General features: G+C 36.4%; 1 protein-coding gene across 3 annotated transcripts in view; it reads right to left on the bottom strand.

The window, feature by feature from the left end:
• RNF13 (ring finger protein 13) overlaps positions 1–19,765 on the bottom strand; it is a 139,062-nt gene that overhangs the window by 72,969 nt on the left and 46,328 nt on the right. The gene's annotated exons all lie outside the window — the stretch shown is intronic.

The raw sequence follows: 19,765 nt of genomic DNA on the forward strand, positions 1-19,765 counted from the left end.
ACTAATTTAAAATGAAATAGCAAGCTGCTTTCCCAGAAATATAGGATGGTTTGACATCTGAAAATGTATTAATAGTTTAAAACAGAAAAACCAAATGACTATCTCAGTAGGTGTAAAACACTGAATAAACACATAAAAAGATTATCAAAATCATTAAATTCATTTATAAGGAGGAGGGAGCAATTAAAGTTATGACACAGTGCCCAACAACGGTCCTGTAATGGCACATGAATTGGTCACACCAACCATCTATTTCACAGGATTTGGCAATTTTGTCAAGTTGCATTGCTTGGCTTGTGATAGGGAATGCTTTTGCGCATGTTTCAGGAATAAAATGCAGCATACCTTCACTTACTCAAAGAATAGCTCCCATTCTTGATTCCATAAAGCGCTTGGTTTTTACTTTGCAAGGAAACAGAACTGTGGTTATCCTTCCAATAATGAATATTTGCTTCACTCATATTAAATTTACTCCTTGCTGCCTTTTCTGTGCCTTTCTGCACACAAACTAACTTTTTGCCTTAAAGCCAAGTCACATAGTGCAGTTCTTTTCAAGACACTTATAACAGCAATTAAATTCAAGCCATGTAGTACCAACAAGGTATATAACTCAACTGAAGTGAAGACAATACGAACAGCTATGACCAAATTTCCCATGTCCGGGAGATGACAACTCCATCAGGACTGCCACCTAGCGGATAGCTAGGGGAAGACACATCCCAATTTCAGATATGTTAAAATATGGGATAATAAAATGCATCTTCGAATCAATAAATTTATGGTATGTACAGACACAAAAAAGGGTCTACAAGTGGAACTAGAAAAAGCTTTTTGTTTTTTAATCAGTTCTGTATTGATGAATCTGTTATGACAAGCATGTATTATTTTTAGACATAAGAAAATTTATAAAAATTAAATACACATAAGCTAAAAGTTAAAAAAAAAATCTATTTGCATTAATGGAAATTGAAGCCTAAAAAAAACAGGTCTTTTTTTTGTTTTCCCCGGCCACGCCACACAGCTTATAGGATCCCAGTTCCCCAAGCAGGGATCGAACCCGCACCCTCGGCAGTTGAAAGCGCAGTCCTAACCACTGGTCCGCCAGGGGATTCCTAAAAACAGGTCTTAAATTCTTAAATATTATCTTTCCTGTAGACTATACTAAAAAGAATAACTTGATAAAACAGCCTACTAATTCCTATCCTTCCCCCAGATGTAAGTCACTTAAAACAGTGCAAATTTACTTTGTTTCATCCACAAAGTCTACAGAGTAGTGTAATGGGTTTTGCCAATTAATTTGGCAGAACTCTCTGGTCCCTTAAATAAGAGTGACCAATAAGGTGCTGCCTTAAGCCAGGCCCACATGCCTCATGTCACCCTCCAGGGCCAATCCTTTTTATTAAAAAGGATTTTAAAAGGATTTTTATTAATCCTTTTTATTAAAAGGATGCTTGCTCTGCGATCAAGGATCCTCCTCATCCCTATTTACTGACAGGGGCAATTTATGCCAATATGTAGGAAGCCCAAGAAAACTACCAACGTCCAGGAGACTCAGAAAGGATGCCCACCTTTCTGCCCTTTGTTGTTATAATTCTCTGATGATTAAACAAGGATGCTGGGGACTTCCCTGGTGGTCCAGTGGCTCAGGATCTGCACTCCCAATGCAGGGGGCCTGGGTTCCATCCCTGTTCAGGGAACTAGCTCCCACATGCTGCAACTAAAGTTCCCGCTTGCTGCAACTAGGACCCGGAGTAGCCAAATAAACAAAAAAATATTAAAGTGTTTAAAAAAGTAATAAATAAAATAAACATAACAGATAAATAGGGGTATGGGAAATTAAGAAAAGAAACAGCTCATCTAAATTAAGAATTCACCTGTGACTATTAGATTTCCACAACTGTATTCAATTATGTTCAAATCAAATTTATTAAAAACAAAACAAAACAAGGATGCTGGACAAAAATAGTGTATGCAGACTGGCACCTCAATATCATCAAATGTATAATGCAATAGGTTTGTGGTATATATATTTGTGGATTTTTAAAAAACTTTTATGACTATACATGAAGCAAAGTGCACAAAATATAATTTTTCAGCTTGATGAGTTTTCCCAAACTGAACACACCTGTATCAGGAAACAGACTATTAACAGCACTGCAGGAGTTCCCTTCATCCTCCCTGCCAGTCACTACTCCCCCACCCTATCAGCAATGTCACTACATGGACTTCTAACAGCTTAAATTAGATTTTGCCTAATTTTATAACTGACATAAACAGAACCAGACATACAGCAAATTCTCTTTTAGACTTCTTTCTCTCAATACTGTATTTGTGAGAATCATTCCTACTATTCAGCAACCATACTGTGGAGATATACTTGGCAGATCTTTCAATTTTCATTTCTCTATAGTATTACATTGTGTGAATATACCAAAATTTATTCTACTGTTGGTGAGCATTTGGGTAATTTCTAGTAGGCACTATTACAAATAGTGCTGTTATAAACTTTCCAGTACAAGTCTTTTCATGAACATATGCATGATGTTTATGTACATAGAAGGAGACCCATAGGATATCAAGCTGGATCATAGAGTATCAAGCTTTAGTAAATACCACCAAGCAGTTTTCCAAAGTGGTTTGGGTTACCACTTTTTAACTGGAATATTCAAATAATCTAAACTTAAAAATCATACTGAGGGCTTCCCTGGTGGCGCAGTGGTTGAGAGTCCGCCTGCTGATGCAGGGGACACGGGTTCGTGCCCCGGTCCGGGAAGATCCCACATGCCGCGGAGCGGCTGGGCCCGTGAGCCATGGCCGCTGAGCCTGCGCGTCCAGAGCCTGTGCTCCGCAACGGGAGAGGCCACAACAGTGAGAGGCCCGCGTACCGCATTAAAAAAAAAAAAAAAAAGAAGAAGAATATATGCAGTGATAATGTCAACAAAAATGCTGAAAGCAAGGCAGCAGTGCCTTTTTCCCTTTGTAAGAATATAAAAGTAAAAGCAGGAAGAGAGAGAGAAAAGTGGTAAGTTGTTCTGTTAGGATACCTGAAGTTATTAATAATTAATAACTGCAGCAACAGCAAGCAGTTGACATTTGTTGAGCCATAGCACTTAGCACTGCGTGTTAGGCACTATGCCCTTTAAATGCTCTAATTCAGTTAATCTTTGCAATAATCCCATGAGGTTAACTACTATTGTTATTATCCCTATTTTAAAGAGGAGGAAACTAAGTCTCAAAAGAGTTAGGTAACTTGCCTAAAGTTATATATAGCAGGCATGTAATCCCAGGAAGTCTAACTCCAGACCCTACATTCTCAACCACTATGCTACACTGCCTCTGCCAGGTAAAAAAAAAAACACAGGTGAAGAACAAAATGGGCAACAAGAAGAGAAATGGACATCTACAAAAATGAACAAACCAAAATGTTAGTCTAAAAGGCAGTTAAGGTTGATTCCAAAATTTGATACAAATATTTCAAATGATAAGTTGTCAATGGAACCTGTCATAATTTTTACATTCAAACATAGACCAAAAAGAGTTACACTGATAAATCAGACTTTATCAGCTAACATTCTCCTAATGTGTGACAGATTCATTTGTTTATATCAACAACTTTCTACAATGTTAAAAAATATCCACTGCCCTTTTCTCTAATGCTTTGTTAGATCATTCTTCTAAAATCTACCAGTAACTTTCACATACAGGCCACATTTAATTCCTTTTTCACAAACAGTTGGAGATTACGCTCCTCTTATGAAATAAAACATCCTTACCATTCATTACTCATTATTTTAAGCTCCTTTAACATTCTGCTCTGAATACACTTGTCTCATTTCATGTGGGGTCTGTTTAAGTACTAGGATGGATAAATAAGAACTGAGTCCCCACTCAAGTAATTAATATCTGGAAAGAACTAACAGATCCAATTAAGACAAGAGAAAACAGAGTAAAAACAACATGCAGTACAAATGCACAGAACAGAGAAAATTATTCTAAAAACAACATGCAGTACAAATGCACAGAACAGAGAAAATTATTCTATGTGAGGCAGTAACAGAAAAGGTGATGTTTGTCTTGGCTCTTAAACTTTACTATACTTCACTTTGGTGCCAAAAATTAAATATACGACTGTTAAGTGATCTGACCAATATAACAACAGATAGGAACTATCACACTTTAACCTGTTCTAGATATTATATGTCTATTGGTGCACTGTAAAACTAAATTAGGTTTCTAGTGAACACATTACAGTCATTTCAACAAATTTTTGACATGTTGCTACTAAGCTATATTTCTCCTCTTTTCAGTACCTATCTTTTAAGACTCAAGGGCAAGGGACTTCCCTGGTGGCACAGTGGTTAAGAATCCGCCTGCCAGTGCAGGGACACGCGTTCTAGCCCTGGTCCGGGAAGATCCCACATGCCACGGAGCAACTAAGCCTGTGTGCCACAACTACTGAGCCTGTGCTCTAGAGCCCGCGAGCCACAACTACTGAGCCCGGGCGCCACAGAACCCGTGCTCCGCAACAAGAGAAGCCACCACAATGAGAAGCCCATGCACCGCAACGAAGAGTAGCCTCCGCTCGCCACAACTAGAGAAAGCCCGCTTCCAGCAACGAAGACCCGACACAGCCAAAAATTAATTAATTAATTTAAATTAAAAAAAAAAAAAGACTCGAGGACAAAACATTAGTATATTAACCATTCCAAACTTCAGGACATCTGCCAATTTGATAGCCAAACCTTGCATGTCTTTCTGCACATCACTGAGAGTTATATACTAATTAAAAGTTAAGCCTTTAACTGGATTAAAAGGAAAGGTTTTTAAAATCCTCCTCACAAATTAGATATTACATCTATAGCATTATTCAGAGCAGTAACTAAATATCCTTCATCTCAAAGTTACATCTCACTCTGTACACTCTGCTAGAATTCTCCCCAATAACCTTTTCTGGTTATATATTTTATCAGTGACTTAGATTTTAGATTTAATAAAATCTGATTAAAAGATGTCATAAAAATATAATAAGCTCATTAATAACTAAAAATGTTAAAAGAATACTTAAAAGTGCTAAGTCAGCAATGTAATAGTTTAGACCAACTTTTTTTTTTTGGGGGGCTGCGTTGGGTCTTCGTTGCTGCGCCAGGGCTTTCTCTAGTTGTGGCGAGCGGGGGCTACACTTCGTTGCGACGCACGGGCTTCTCATTGCGGTGGCTTTTCTCTAGGCATGCGGACTTCAGTAGTTGTGGCTCGCGGGCTCTAGAGCACAGGCTCAGTAGTTGTGGTGCACGGGCTTAGTTGCTCCGCAGCATGTGGGATCTTCCCAGACCAGAGCTAGAACCTGTGTCCCCTGCCATTGGCAGGCAGATTCTTAACCGAGACACCAGGGAAGTCCCGAGACCAACTATTTTTAAAACATTATTTCTGAAAAAGGTCACAAGCATTAGAAACAAAATTTAACTCATTTTAATATTCTAAAACTGTCAAAGTTTTAATTTTAAAAAGTCCCAGACTACTATACTTGTTTATTAATTGCACTGAGATTAAAAGTGAACAAAAGAAAGCACATTTACACAATGTTGATACATAGTTCTAAAATCACTCATCTTAATAATTTCCTCAAATGAGAATTTTTGAGTGATTTGTTTTAATGGATTTGATAATTAACCTTTATCAATTACCTACTGGATGCTAAGCTGAACTTCCACTTCCCAACCATGATGGAATAACACGGGCTAGTTTTAACCTCTTGCTTTAATTAACTAGAGAACCAAAAAAAAAAGATATGAAACGTCAGCTTTCAAACACTGGACAACAAACAGCACAACAGTGATTCCTGATTAAAGGAAACAAATGAGATGAGCCCTATAAAAACCTTAGCTCACTGCCTGGAGAGATTCCAGGCCTCAGGACAGGGCAGGGGAACACAACAGAGTCTGGTAGTCTCAATAAGTTGAGGAGACAATTCATAATTTGGGGAGGTCAACACAGCTAGATTTTGTGGGACACAACATTGGGGAGGAGCGAACTGCAAAGAGAGCTCCAGATATATGTGTAGAGGCAACCACTCAAGTCATTGGCTGAGTAGTAATCTGCATACGTATGTGAGGGAACTACCAAAACTAAGAAAGAACCATGAGAAAGGAGTAAACAGAACAATCTCTGGAGTTCACACAGGGCTGGGAATAGTTTTACACATAGCATGAAATAGAGTCCTCAGAAGACTGCTGCCTCAGAAGTAAGCCACATTAGCCCTAAACATTTGAAGCAAATGAAAATAAAGATACAACTTACCAAAATTTGTGGGACACAGCTAAAATAATACTTAGAGCAAAATTTACAGATCTAAATACCCATATTAGAAAAGAGGAAAGGTTTCAAATTAATGACCTCAATGTTCATCTAAAGAAACTGGAAAAAATAAGAGCAAATTAAACCCAAAATAAGAGAAGGAAGGAAATAATAAGTAGCCACTTTCCTCACACTAGTCTACTGGATATGTACTATTACAAATAGGTAGACCTAAAGAAGTTGAATAACTTGCCCAGTGACAGAGCCAGAATTTGAAGTTCAGTAACTCTGACCCAAAAGTCCAGCTTCTTCCCATCTTAGTACACTGTTCATCTTTACAAAGATATGAATTAAACCAAAACTAAGTTCCAAGCTTCCCTATTCTCAGCACAGCACTCTAATAATTTTGGCATTGTGCTAATATTATCACCACTTCTATGACAGAACTTATGTGCTTATTAAAATCATTAGCACTCTGTTTATATTTTTTTCTTCTTTTTCTTATACCTTCCTATTTTCTCCTATAATCCCAGCATCTTTCATGAGATTGTATAAAGGTCCACAAGGTGGTTTATAGACAACTGGTGTTCCAAGTTATTTGTTCCTGTTGTTAACTATCATTACTAAACTGAAGTCCCAGAATACACAGATAGCTTTATAGTTACAACTGAGGATCACAGATCACAAAGGCATTATCATTCCCATTTTAGAGAAGAAACTTAAGCGTCAAAGATAACATACCCAATTAACATTCCACTGTTAATATGAGTCAAACCTAGAGCTGACTCAAATGATGGTCCTTTTCTTCAAAACATTGTCTTTCAAATTTAATATAAACACAAAAAGAAAATGATTTTGGTGAGATTAGTGGGACTACAGATTATTCCTTAAAGTTATTATTTCCATTATGATATTTGTGCTAAACAAATATACTTGGAAAAGAAAAAAAGCTCAAACTATTTAAAGAGGAAAATACCAGGTGTCAAAAAGGGAAATGGTAGCATCGAACCATTTCAATGTAACTGAAGTACCTGTTACTCTCGAGTACATCCTAGTGTAACTTTCCCCTTCCTGGTTTTATATTTATCAACTTTCCAATTTATAAATACTGAATATAACTCATATCTACTCATATTAAAATTGTTTAGATAGGACTGAGAAAAAAAACTCTCACAAAACTGCAATGATTTTGAGTGTACATACTTCCACAGTATTTGATATGGTTGGTAATCACTCAATTTTTATAAGGTGAATCACATAAAGAAGGCTCAAATTAGAAATCCTCTTAACTAATGGGACCTAATCAAACTTAAAAGCTTTTGCACAGCAAAGGAAACCATAAACAAAACACAAAGACAACGTACAGAATGGGAAAAAATATTTGCAAATGATGCAACTGACAAGGAATTAATCTCCAAAATACACAAACAGCTCATACAGCTCAATATCAAAAACAAACAAACAACCCAATCAAAAAATGGGCAGAAGACCTAAACAGACATTTCTCCAAAGAAGACTACAGATGGCCAAAAGGCACATGAAAAGATATTCAACATCGCTAATTATTAGAGAAATGCAAATGAAAACTACAATGAGGTATCATCTCATACCGGTCAGAATGGCCATCATCAAAAAGACTACAAATAATAAATGCTGGAGAGGGTGTGGAAAAGAGGGAACCCTCCTACACTGTTGGTGGGAATGTAAACTGGTACAGTCAGTATGTAAACTGAAAAACAGTATGGAGGTCCCTTAAAAAACTAAAAATACAACTACCACATGACCCAGTAATCCCACTCCTGAGCATATACCCGGAGAAAACCATAATTCGAAAAGATGCATGCACCCCAATGTTCATTGCAGCGCTATTTACAATAACCAAGACATGGAAGCAACCTAAATGCCCATCAACAGAGGAATGGATAAAGAAGATGTGGTACATATATAATATACAATGGAATATTACTCAGCCATAAAAAAGAACAAAATAGGGGTTCCCTGGTGGCGCAGTGGTTGAGAGTCTGCCTGCCGATGCAGGGGAAACGGGTTCATGCCCTGTTCCGGGAGGATCCCACATGCCGCAGAGCGGCTAGGCCCGTGAGCCACGGCCGCTGAGCCTGCGCTCCGCAACGGGAGAGGCCACAGCAGGGAGAGGCTTGTGTACCGCAAAAAAAAAAAAAAAAAAAAGAACAAAATAATGCTACTTGCAGCAAATGGATGGACCTAGAGATTGTCATACTGAGTGAAGTTAAGTCAAACAGAGAAAGACAAATATCATACAATATCACTTATATGTGGAATCTAAAACAAAAAGGGTACAAATGAAACTTACTCACAAAATAAAAACAGACTCATAGACATAGAAAACAAACAAGGTTACCAAAGGGGAAAGAGGGGGAGGGATAAATTAGGAGATTGGAATTAACAGATACACACTACTTTCTACAAAATAGATAAACAACAAGGTCCTACTGTATAGCACAGGGAACTATATTCAATATCTTGTAATAACCTATAATGGAAAAGAATCTAGAAAAGAATACACACATACATGTGTATGTATCTATGTGTAACTGAATCACTTTGCTGTACACCAGAAACTAACACAACATTGTAAATCAACTATACTTCAATTCAAAAAAAATAAAAATACAAAATAAATTTAAAAAATAAAAAACAAAAATGTACTGGCAGTTCTTTTCAGGGCAGTGAGGGGGAAAAAAGAAAAGGCATCCAAATTGGAAAGGAAGAAGTAAAATTATCTCTATTTGCAGATGGTATGATCTTACACATAGAAAATCCTAAGAAATCCACTTAAGAATAATTAGAACTAAAAATCAAGTTCAGCAAGGTTGCAGAATACAAGATCAATATAAAAAATCCATTGTATCTCTATATACTTACAATGAGCCATCTGAAAAGCAAACTAGGAACACAACATCATTTATAATAGTATTAAAAATAATAAAATACTTAGTAATAAATTTAATAAAAGAAATGTAAGACCTGTATACTAAAAGTTACAAACCTTGTTAAAAGATATTAAAGAAGACCTAAATAAATGGAAAGGGTTCATGTTCATAGATCAGAAGACAATATTGTTAGGATGACAATACTCCATAAATCTACAATTTCGATGCAATCTGTATCACAATCCCAGCTGGATTTTTTTTTTGGCAGAAATTGACACGGTGATCCTAAAGTTTAAATGGAAATCCAGGGTACCCAGAAAGGCCTTTTTGAAAAGGAGAACAAATTGGAGGATCCACACTTTCCAGTTTCAAACTTACTAGTATATAGCTATGTAATCAAAACAGTATGGTGCTGGCATATAGACAGACATATAGATGAACGGAGCAGAATACAGATTCCAGAAATAAACCTTCATATTTATGATCAACTGACTTGTTTTTTACCAGGGTGTCATGATAATTCAATGGAAAAAAATAGTTTTTTCAACAAGTGGTGGCGAGGCAACTGGATATACACATGCAAAAGAATTACACTGGATCCCTACCCAATACTATATATAAAAATTAAATCAAAATGAATTAAAGATCTAAATCTGAAAACTAAGACAATAAAAGTCCTGGAAGAAAACATGCATAAATCCTCATGACTTTGGATTAGGCACTGGTTTTTTAGACATGATACTACCAAAAGCATAAACAGTAAGAGAAACAACAGACAAACTGAATTTAATCAAAATTTAAAACTTTTGTACTTCAAAGGACACCATCAAAAGCCATTGAAACAAACTAAATGGATGAATTGTATGGTATGTGAACTATATCTCAATAAAATCGTTACTTACAAAACATGAGGACGTGAGGCTGGTCACTGAATCAGACGGTTTTTAGTATGACTTATGATTGTACCTTAAATACGCCTGTTTTTACTATTAATGTTGTTTGTTAAATTCTTACCCAAAAAAGTAATATCTGTTGAATATATATATCACCTAATACAAGGTCATCTAGAAACACATGTCTCATGAATGCTCTTGAAGTGCACAGCCCCTTTGCATAGGCTCCAGTCCACTGTAACCAGTGATAACTACTGTTTTTGCAGATAACAAGACATTTTTATCTGATGGAGATGCATTCCTCTTTTTTCTTTTTTGTTTCCTAGATTACACTGGGTACGTAGAAATATATTCCAAATGCTTAATCGATCACCTCTTGGTTTTAGAGTATTGGCCATCCTATCTAAATATAATTTATCTTGCTAAATATCTACTATATCTTTCCTTATATCATCAAAATAACATTAACTTGATTGCAAATAGAATTTCACATTTAATGTAAATTAACAAATATCTTCTCCCAAAGTTTACTACTTCAAACTAATCTGCAGACTTAAATAATTTGCTAGTGATCTTATTGTTAAAAAGAAAAAAAGGAGAGGAGGGGCAATAAATCATGGTGTCTAGGATAAAGCTAGGAAATAAGATCAACAATTCCTTTTTCACTTAAATTGATGTTGAAAGATTTAAATAAAGAGAAATCATAAGAGATCTGGTTGACAATCCTTTGGTTTTTCTATTATCAAATTTAAATCTTAAAAATTACAACATAATTGATAAAAATTTAGACTATAGCCTTGAGTTTTACTTAACATAGAAGTAGTTGTCAGGATTTTGATTTTACAATATTCAAGCTCTGTGAAGAAAAGTCCATCTGGTACATGCTTCTCATTCAGCATATACAGATATTGCTTCACTCAGTGGATATTATCTTGACATTTTAGAAAACAAAATGCGCCCTCTGGTGGACAATACCTTTTAGTTAATATGTTACATACCACTCCACCAGCATACCCAAGCACACCATTATCATTCTTAAGAAAAAAAAAAAAATCAAGAATTCTCACTTCAGTCTGAACCAACAGACTGAAATTTAGAAGATCAAAACACTGGTATACTTGTAGGACTTGCTACATCCAACAAGATAGTATCTTTAAAAACAAGAGGAATTTTAAGTGGATTGAGCTTACACTGTAATTACAGGTCCTTTAAGATGGCCTTCTAAACTGCCATATAATCAATACACGCCAGTAAGGAATATTTATTAGTATTTTGTATTCTGTAGTGCTTGGCAGATCCTCTAAGAACATAAAAGCTTTAAATGTGTTAATCAGTTACAGAATTCTTAACAAAATCTTTGATAACAAAAAAGTTCGGAACCAAATACAGAAAGTAAATCTGTGAAAACTTAAGAGACAGCAAAGAAATTCTCCTTCAGTTTTGCAAACAAAAGTGAAACCTAAGTAAAAGGAATTCTTTTGTAATGAAGCCAAAAACACACTGTTTTCTAAAAGAAGAAACACAGACCTTCGATCATTCATTACTCACTATATCATCTGCTGTTTGCAATTTGTTATCATCATAACTCAGTCATAGTTGAGCACAATGTATTGACAGTTAACTAAAGTTGAATATAATCTGGTTATCAATCTGATTAAGGGGGTCAGGACTTAAAATTACTGATGGAAATGGTCAGATCCTAACTACAGAAATTATTTCAATATTCGGTATTCAAAGAGAATGGCAAATAGCACGAAGGGGTAGTGCAGGTAAACAGATAAAAGTAGGGAGAACAATACAAAATAGTAAGTGTTAGTACTGGTATTAGTTTTTCTGTTAATTTCAAAGGTGATGATCACTGACTTATTCATTAAATGAAATAAGAAATATATTAAACGTGGGAAAAATAAATTATTTCATCACGGCAAACTCTCACTTAGAGAAGAAGGAATATACTATCAAAATCTCCAAATTGGTCAGAAACTCATATACCAGCCATATACAAGAATACTTGGTTTCCCATTTCCTTGCTAGCCACTGAAAGGCTTTTTTTTTCACTAACCTGATAAGTGTGAAATGGCATTTAGTTATACTGTATACAAGGTCACATTTTTAAGGACGTTCACTGCAACACTATATAGCAAAAAACTGACATCTTACATATCTACCAACAAAAGAATAAAAAAATAAATTGTGGCATATTCATAAAATGGAGTACTAGTCTTTAAAATGAATTAAGACTATGTAACAACATAAATTTCAAATATAGTGTTAGATGAAAAAAGCAAGTTTAAAAGCCAGACCAGGGCTTCCCTGGTGGCGCAGTGGTTGAGAGTCTGCCTGCCAATGCAGGGGACACGGGTTCGTGCCCCGGCCCGGGAAGATCCCACATGCCGCGGAGCGGCTGGGCCCCTGAGCCATGGCCGCTGAGCCTGCGCGTCTGGAGCCTGTGCTCCGCAACGGGAGAGGCCACAACAGTGAGAGGCCCGCGTACCGCAAAAAAAAAAAAAAAAAAAGCCTGACCAAACAAAGTTTAAAAGCAAGCACAACAGTGTTTATAGATGCTTATATAAAGTAACACGTTTTATAACATTAAATGGAAAATATATACATAAATTTCAGGGTAATGATTATCTATGAGGGGGAAGATAAGGGAATGGAATTGGAAGGATAAAAATAATGTTCCAATGGAATTGGTAACATTTTATTTCCTCTTTAAAAACTGGTAAAATATTAACATTTAAGTATCAATAGTAGATATATTGGATGTTCTATTATTCCCTTACTCTATGTTTGCAATATTTCATAATTTTTAAAAATTAAAAGCAATCTAAATGTCCAATGACACAGGGAAGTGGTTACAGTATGGTATAATTCAAGTGTTACAATAAATTGCAGAATTTCTACTGATGATATGAATACATATATTTTTATACGAAAAGATATCCATGATATTGGATATGCCATGATATTGCCAAATTTTAAAAAGTTGCAAAATAACATATATAAATGTATAAAATAAAGTCATAAATGTATCTATGAAAACTCATATAGTTGGACTATAATCTCTTGGTTGTGGAATTATGTATGATTTTCATATTCTTCTTTATACATGTCCTATTATCATCTTAATTTTTATAGTGACCATATATTACTTTTATAATCAGAAAAATATTTTTTCATGGGCAAAAGAATTAAAAAATTACCTTTTTACTGTATCAGACTGAGAAAGCCAACAAGAAAATCTAATGAAAACTACTAAGTGAACAAACAACAAAAATGCCCAGTAATGAAACAGGGATGTATGCAGGGGAGCTGTGTTGATTTACGGTATCAGATACCTAAGCCTCTGCTGACTTCCAAGGTGATAGGAGAGTAAACAGAAAAAAGCAGGTAGGTCCAAGGATGGTGGAAGAGACTAGGGACCAAACTGTGGAACAAAGGAAAAGAAGCAAGGTTGGATTTTGGGAATTCCAGATAAGATGGGTGGGATATGTGTAGATTTTCCCATCCATTCTTTTCAGGCCCTCCACTTTATGCTCTCTCCCTGCCTCCCCACTTCTAAGTGATAAACTGTCATAATGAAATAATTCTTCATTATTTTCTACATCTCTGATTCATAATAAATGCATGAGCAATCATCACTTTTGAAATTAACAGGAAAAGGTTTATTTTATAAGTTCAAAAGTCACTGAAGAAGCATTCTTTGAATATGATCTAAGTTGGTACATTTGAAAATGTCTTTATATTTTAGAATTCTCATTTTATGTATAGTCAGGTGGTTTACTCCTTATTTTGATGGTGCTATTTCCTTATTTTTCCTTTGAAAAGGAGACTCAGACCTCTGTTTTAGTCTACAAATAGAAGGTGACACCACAATAGTTAATAGTTCCTAGGAGTGAGGAAGCCAAGCACATTCACCCTTAACCAAGACTTCTTTCTATCACAAAACTGTCAAGTGTTCTGGGAGGAAAATACAGTAGCTGGTACTGAATATCTTCCCTACAAAGAACGCAAAGGGAGTCTCACAAATAAGGCACCCAAACCACTTTTCCTTGCAATATTTGCACTTTCCTTCATAGTAAAAAAAAAATATATCTCTTCTAACCTCAAGCCTTTGCATTAAACAAAATCATTTCTTATAAAATAATCCTAAAACTAACTAGTAAATTAACTTTCAAAGAATAATAGTTTGTGAAAAATTAACTGGTGATGATATAGTGTATTAATTTAAGAATAATGATTAGAAAAATAAATCATTTATCATATAAGGAAGCTTTTATTTGTACCTTTGTTCTATATAATAGGAATGATAGTCAAGGACAAATCTGCATGTCATGACCTTTATCCTCTATGCCTTCTCATCCACATGAAGAATTTAGGCTGAGTACCAGATTACAAAAACACTGTAAACAATGATCATGGTAAATCTAGCCCAAAAGGTATTTTGCTGAAAACAAGATTTACCATTGATAGGAATACTCAGGAAATCTGATACTAGTCTTACTTATCAGAGATAAACCTTGGTTTGAATTTTTAATAATCATTATTATTCCTTCTACCTATCAAGGCACTTTTTAAAAGTACAGAAACAAGAAACCTAGAAAAGCTTGATCTTCCTGAGACTGGCCTTCAATGTATAACTGCATTACTCCATGATATTGATAAAACACACAGAGTCTAGCAAGAAACCTTGCTAGCATTACAAATCTACATGGTAAAATCTTGACTATGCAATAATGATGCTTTAGTAGTTGGTTATTCATTTCAAAAAGGTAAGAATAGAGGCCTATTTTACACTATACAATAAAATAATTCTGGGTACATTAAAGACCTCCTAAGCAAGGAGTTGGGGGCATGGGAAAACTTTACAAATTTTGGACTAAACAGAGGAAAATATTTCAAGACCTCAGGGTAGGAAAGGATTACTTAAGATACAGAAAATGCAAAACATCAAAAAGATGTCTACATTAAAATTTAAACTTCGGCATAATTTTAAAAGGCAATTTAAAGTTAAAAGGCATAGCGCTTCCCTGGTGGCATAGTGGTTAAGAATCCACCTAGCTAATGCAGGGGAGACGGGTTCGATCCCTGGTCCGGGAAGATCCCACAAGCCGCGGAGTAACGAAGCCTGTGCGCCACAACTACTGAGCCTGTGCTCTAGAGCCCGTGAGCCACAACTACTGAAGCCCACGTGCCGCAACTACTGAAGCCCAAGCACCTAGAGCCCGTGTTCTGCAACAAGAGAAGCCACCGCAATGAAAAGCCTGCGCACCATAATGAAGAGTAGCCCTGCTCGCCACAACTAAAGCCTGTGCACAGCAACAAAGACCCAACGCAGCCAAAAATGAATAAATAAATAAAATTTTAAAAAATACATTAACCAATTTAAAAAAATATGAGCTGTAATTAAAAACAAAAGTTAAAAGGCCCAAAGAAGAAAATATTTATAAGGCAATATAAATAAAGGATTAGTGTCTGGTTTCCTACAAATCAGTACTTTAAAAATTAACAAACCAATACAAAAATGAGTTAAAAAAAAAAAAGACAATTCAAACTAAAAGAAACCTGATTGACCAATAATACTATAAAAAGATGCTTGATCTCACTAGTAATTCAGGAAATCCCAAGTAAAAGCAGTAAGATACCACTTCATATCCATCAAGTTGGCAAACAATTCTGACAATACCAAGTCTTGGCAAGGATGTGGCAAAAGAGTAACACTTACATGTAGGTTTTTTCCTTTAGTGAGGGAGGAGAGGGAATGGGGTTACATCACCAATCCTAGAGGTTAAAGACCTTCTGAAGTGTCTCTTCAGTCCTTCTGAAGTGGACTCTCAGTAATGAACTCCTTGTGAGTATCTAACTCTGGACAATGGCCACACTATACGAGCGTATGATATTTCATTGCCAGGTCTCTTGTAAGGTATTTAGATTTAAAGGAACATACTGATGCCATATATCTTCCCTTTTGACCTGAGCCATTTTTAAAGGAAAAAAAAAAAAGGTTTTCTGGAAAAGGTACCTGTCAAAACAGCCAATTAAAATGTATAACTGAAAACAAAGAGCTTCCCTCAGGCAAAAATATCAAATCTTTCTTTTAAAACTTCTACAACACTAACATGCCGTATTTTAATCCTTGCAAGATTCACATTTTTACATTAAATCTCAAATAGCGAAAATTTTCTTTGCTTACTATTAGCTTAATACTGGGGCATATGTAAATGGAATGTAAACACAGAATTTCAACTGATATGTGTTATATATATCTGATCTCTTATAAATGGTGGAATCCAGTGATACTCTAAAATCTACAGAATACAGAACATAAGCCTACAAAAACTATCCCAACTAAACACTCCGGCCAAAGTTTAAAAGTTAAAATATTTCTCAGCTATGTCTCTTAATAACCATACAATATTTTTAAATTAACTTGGTTATATTTTTAACACAGTCATTTAATTAGTTTTATAGACATTACACTACAGTAAGCCATCCCCACTTTATCATCAAGTCCTCCTTTTAACGATAAGAAGTAGGCTAGTATTTGTGAATTCTGATTCTGGGCAATGGCAAGCCAGTCACATAAATATAAAAGCTACCCATAATGATCCAACAATTTGTTAGAATACTCTCTTTACTGTCACTGTATTTTACCTCCTGGGCTCGCCCTATATTGTCACAGTACAAAAGCAGGCGGATATTTAACACTACTTTTTCTCAGGCAGCGAATAAATACAGTTGTCAAAATTCCTTTTAAATGTAAACTAAATTTACAATAACACAGAGGAGCAACAATAAGAATATGGTTTTCAGGAGTTTATGGAACTCTTTAAAACAAGCTTAATAAGCAGAAAGGTTCTTCAGTGAAAAGGGATTGTCTGACTCCTTATGCTGAATGGAAGAAAGGATGCCAGCTCAAAATCACTGGTAATCAGAGAAATGCAAATTAAAAGAAGATAATCCTTTTTGCCCATCAGATTGGCAAAAGTTAAAAAGACTGATAATATCCAGTGTTGGCAAGGGTGTAGGGAAATGGGTATTCTCATACCCATTAGTACAGCTTTCTAGAAAAGTAATTTAGTGTATCTAAGAAAGTTTTAGATATACATACCCATGGAATCATCAATTACACTTCCAAACCTCTATCCTAGAGAAACAACTGGACTTTGGATAAGAAACCGAAATATCTGTTAATAGAAAATGACTAATAAACTATGGTCATGCATATTACAGAATACCATACAGTGCTCAATAGGAACATTCTTTTTTTTTTTTTTTTTTTTTTTTTTGGCGGTACACAGGCCTCTTACCGTTGTGGCCTCTCCCGTTGCGGAGCACAGGCTCCAGACGCGCAGGCTCAGCAGCCATGGCTCACGGGCCCAGCCGCTCCGCGGCATGTGGGATCTTCCCGGACCGGGGCACAAACCCGTGTCCCCTGCATCGGCAGGTGGACTCTCAACCACTGCGCCACCAGGGAAGCCCAAGGAACATTCTTTCCACGGCTGTGGAAAACTCCCTAAGACACAATGCTAATGTGGGGAGTGCGGGGTGTCAGATGCAAAGTAATGCCGTAGTAGATACCTTCCATTCACAGTACCCACATCTTTCCCCATGCTAGGAACCCCACCTTCTCAAAGCAGACTAAAACAACAAAAATAACAACAACAACAACTACTACTATGTATTGCCCACCCTCCCTCATAGCCAGGTATTTCACTAAAGTATATGGCTAACTATGGAGAACAGTATGGAGGTTCCTTAGAAAAGTAAAGGTGGAACTACCATAAGACCCAGCAATCCCACTACTGGGCATATACCCTGAGAAAACCATAATTCAAAAAGAGTCATGTACCACAATGTTCACTGCAGCACTATTTACAATAGCCAGGACAACCTAAGTGTCCATCGACAGATGAATGGATAAAGAAGATGAGGCACATATATATACAATGGAGTATTACTCAGCCATAAAAAGGAATGAAATTGAGTTACATGTAATGAGGTGGATGGACCTAGAGTCTATCATACAGAGTGAAGTAAGTCAGAAAGAGAAAAACAAATACCGGATGCTAACGCACATATATGGAATCAAAAAAACAAAAACAGTACTGATGAACCTAGTGGCAGGGCAGAAATAAAGATGCAGACATAGGGCTTCCCTGGTGGCGCAGTGGTTGAGAGTCCACCTGCTGATGCAGGGGACGCAGGTTCGTGCCCTGGTCCTGGAGGATCCCACATGCCGCGGAGCGGCTGGGCCCGTGAGCCGTGGCCACTGGGCCTGCGCGTCCGGAGCCTGTGCTCCGCAACGGGAGAGGCCACAACAGTGAGAGGCCTGCGTACTGCAAAAAAAAAAAAAAAAAAAAGATGCAGACGTAGAGAATGGACTTGAGGACACAGCAGGGTAAGGGGAAGCTGAGACAAAGTGAGAGAGTAGTACTGACATATATAGACTACCAAATGTAAAATGGATGGCTAGTGGGAAGTGGCTGCATTGCACAGGGAGATCAGCTCTGTGCTTTGTGACCTCCTAGAGGGGTGGGATAGGGAGGGTGGGAGGGAGGCTGAAGAAGGAGGGGATATGGGGATATATGTATACATATAGCTGATTCACTCTGTTGTAAAGCAGAAACTAACACAACATTGTAAAGAAATTATACTCCAATAAAGATATTTTTTAAAAATGGGTAAAGAAGGGAAAGAAAGAAAGAAAGGAAGGAAGGAAGGAACGAACGAACGAACGAAGGAAGGAAAGAAGGGAGAAAGGAAGAAAGGAAGAAAGGAAGAAAGAAAGAAAGAATATGGCTAGCAACTATGTGGTCTAGAGTCTGTCAATTAGAAAAATCCAGGTGTTAGATCTGAGGAAAACAGTTTGGCAAAGGGTTATCTCTTTGATTAACTTGGGTAGCAATACAGGCAGATTGTTTTAAGACCACAGAGGCTTCCTGATCAGAGACAAGGTGATGTGTTTTTCTCTGGGAGTCAGTGGCTGCCATCAATCTTTCATCAAGCCAGTTCTACAAGGTGCTTCTGGGTTTATTCCTGAAACAGTTTGGAAAATGCTTCTCCAGGCTATGATACCCTGAACATCTTTATCCCTTCATAAATCCCTTTCTAGATAAATTAGCTAGAATGGGTTTCCTTATAAAAATTAAGAAACCTTTCTTATTCACAAATGATAACCATTTATGAACTTCACAAGTTCATAAATTTATGAACTAAAAAGCACTACATATTTAGAAAAGGATCTAAGAGCACATTTAACACCCTGATGCTGAACTCTGAAGAGGAAGTGGTATTAATATGTATAGATGAGGAAGGGGTACAGGAAGGTTTTTTCCTTTTTCCTCTGTATACTTCTTTTCTGTTTAAATATTTTTACAGGGGACTTCCCTGGTGGTTCAGTGGTAGAGAATCCGCCTTCCAATGAAGGGGATGTGGGTTCGATCCCTGATCAGGGAACTAAGATCCCACATGACGCAGGGCAACTGAGCCCACGTGCCACAATTAGAGAGAAGTCCGTGCACTGCAACGAAAGATCCCGCGTGTTGCAGTAACTAAGACCCGACACAGCCAAAAATAAATAAATAAATAAATAAATGTTTTTTAAAAATTTACAATGACAAATAGTTATACAACGTTGGGAATTTTTTTAATAATTTAAAATCT

This window comes from Monodon monoceros, unplaced genomic scaffold, assembly GCF_005190385.1.
Source record: "Monodon monoceros isolate NGI ecotype Baffin Bay Population unplaced genomic scaffold, NGI_Narwhal_1 Super_Scaffold_11, whole genome shotgun sequence".
Taxonomy (NCBI): Eukaryota; Metazoa; Chordata; class Mammalia; order Artiodactyla; family Monodontidae; genus Monodon; species Monodon monoceros.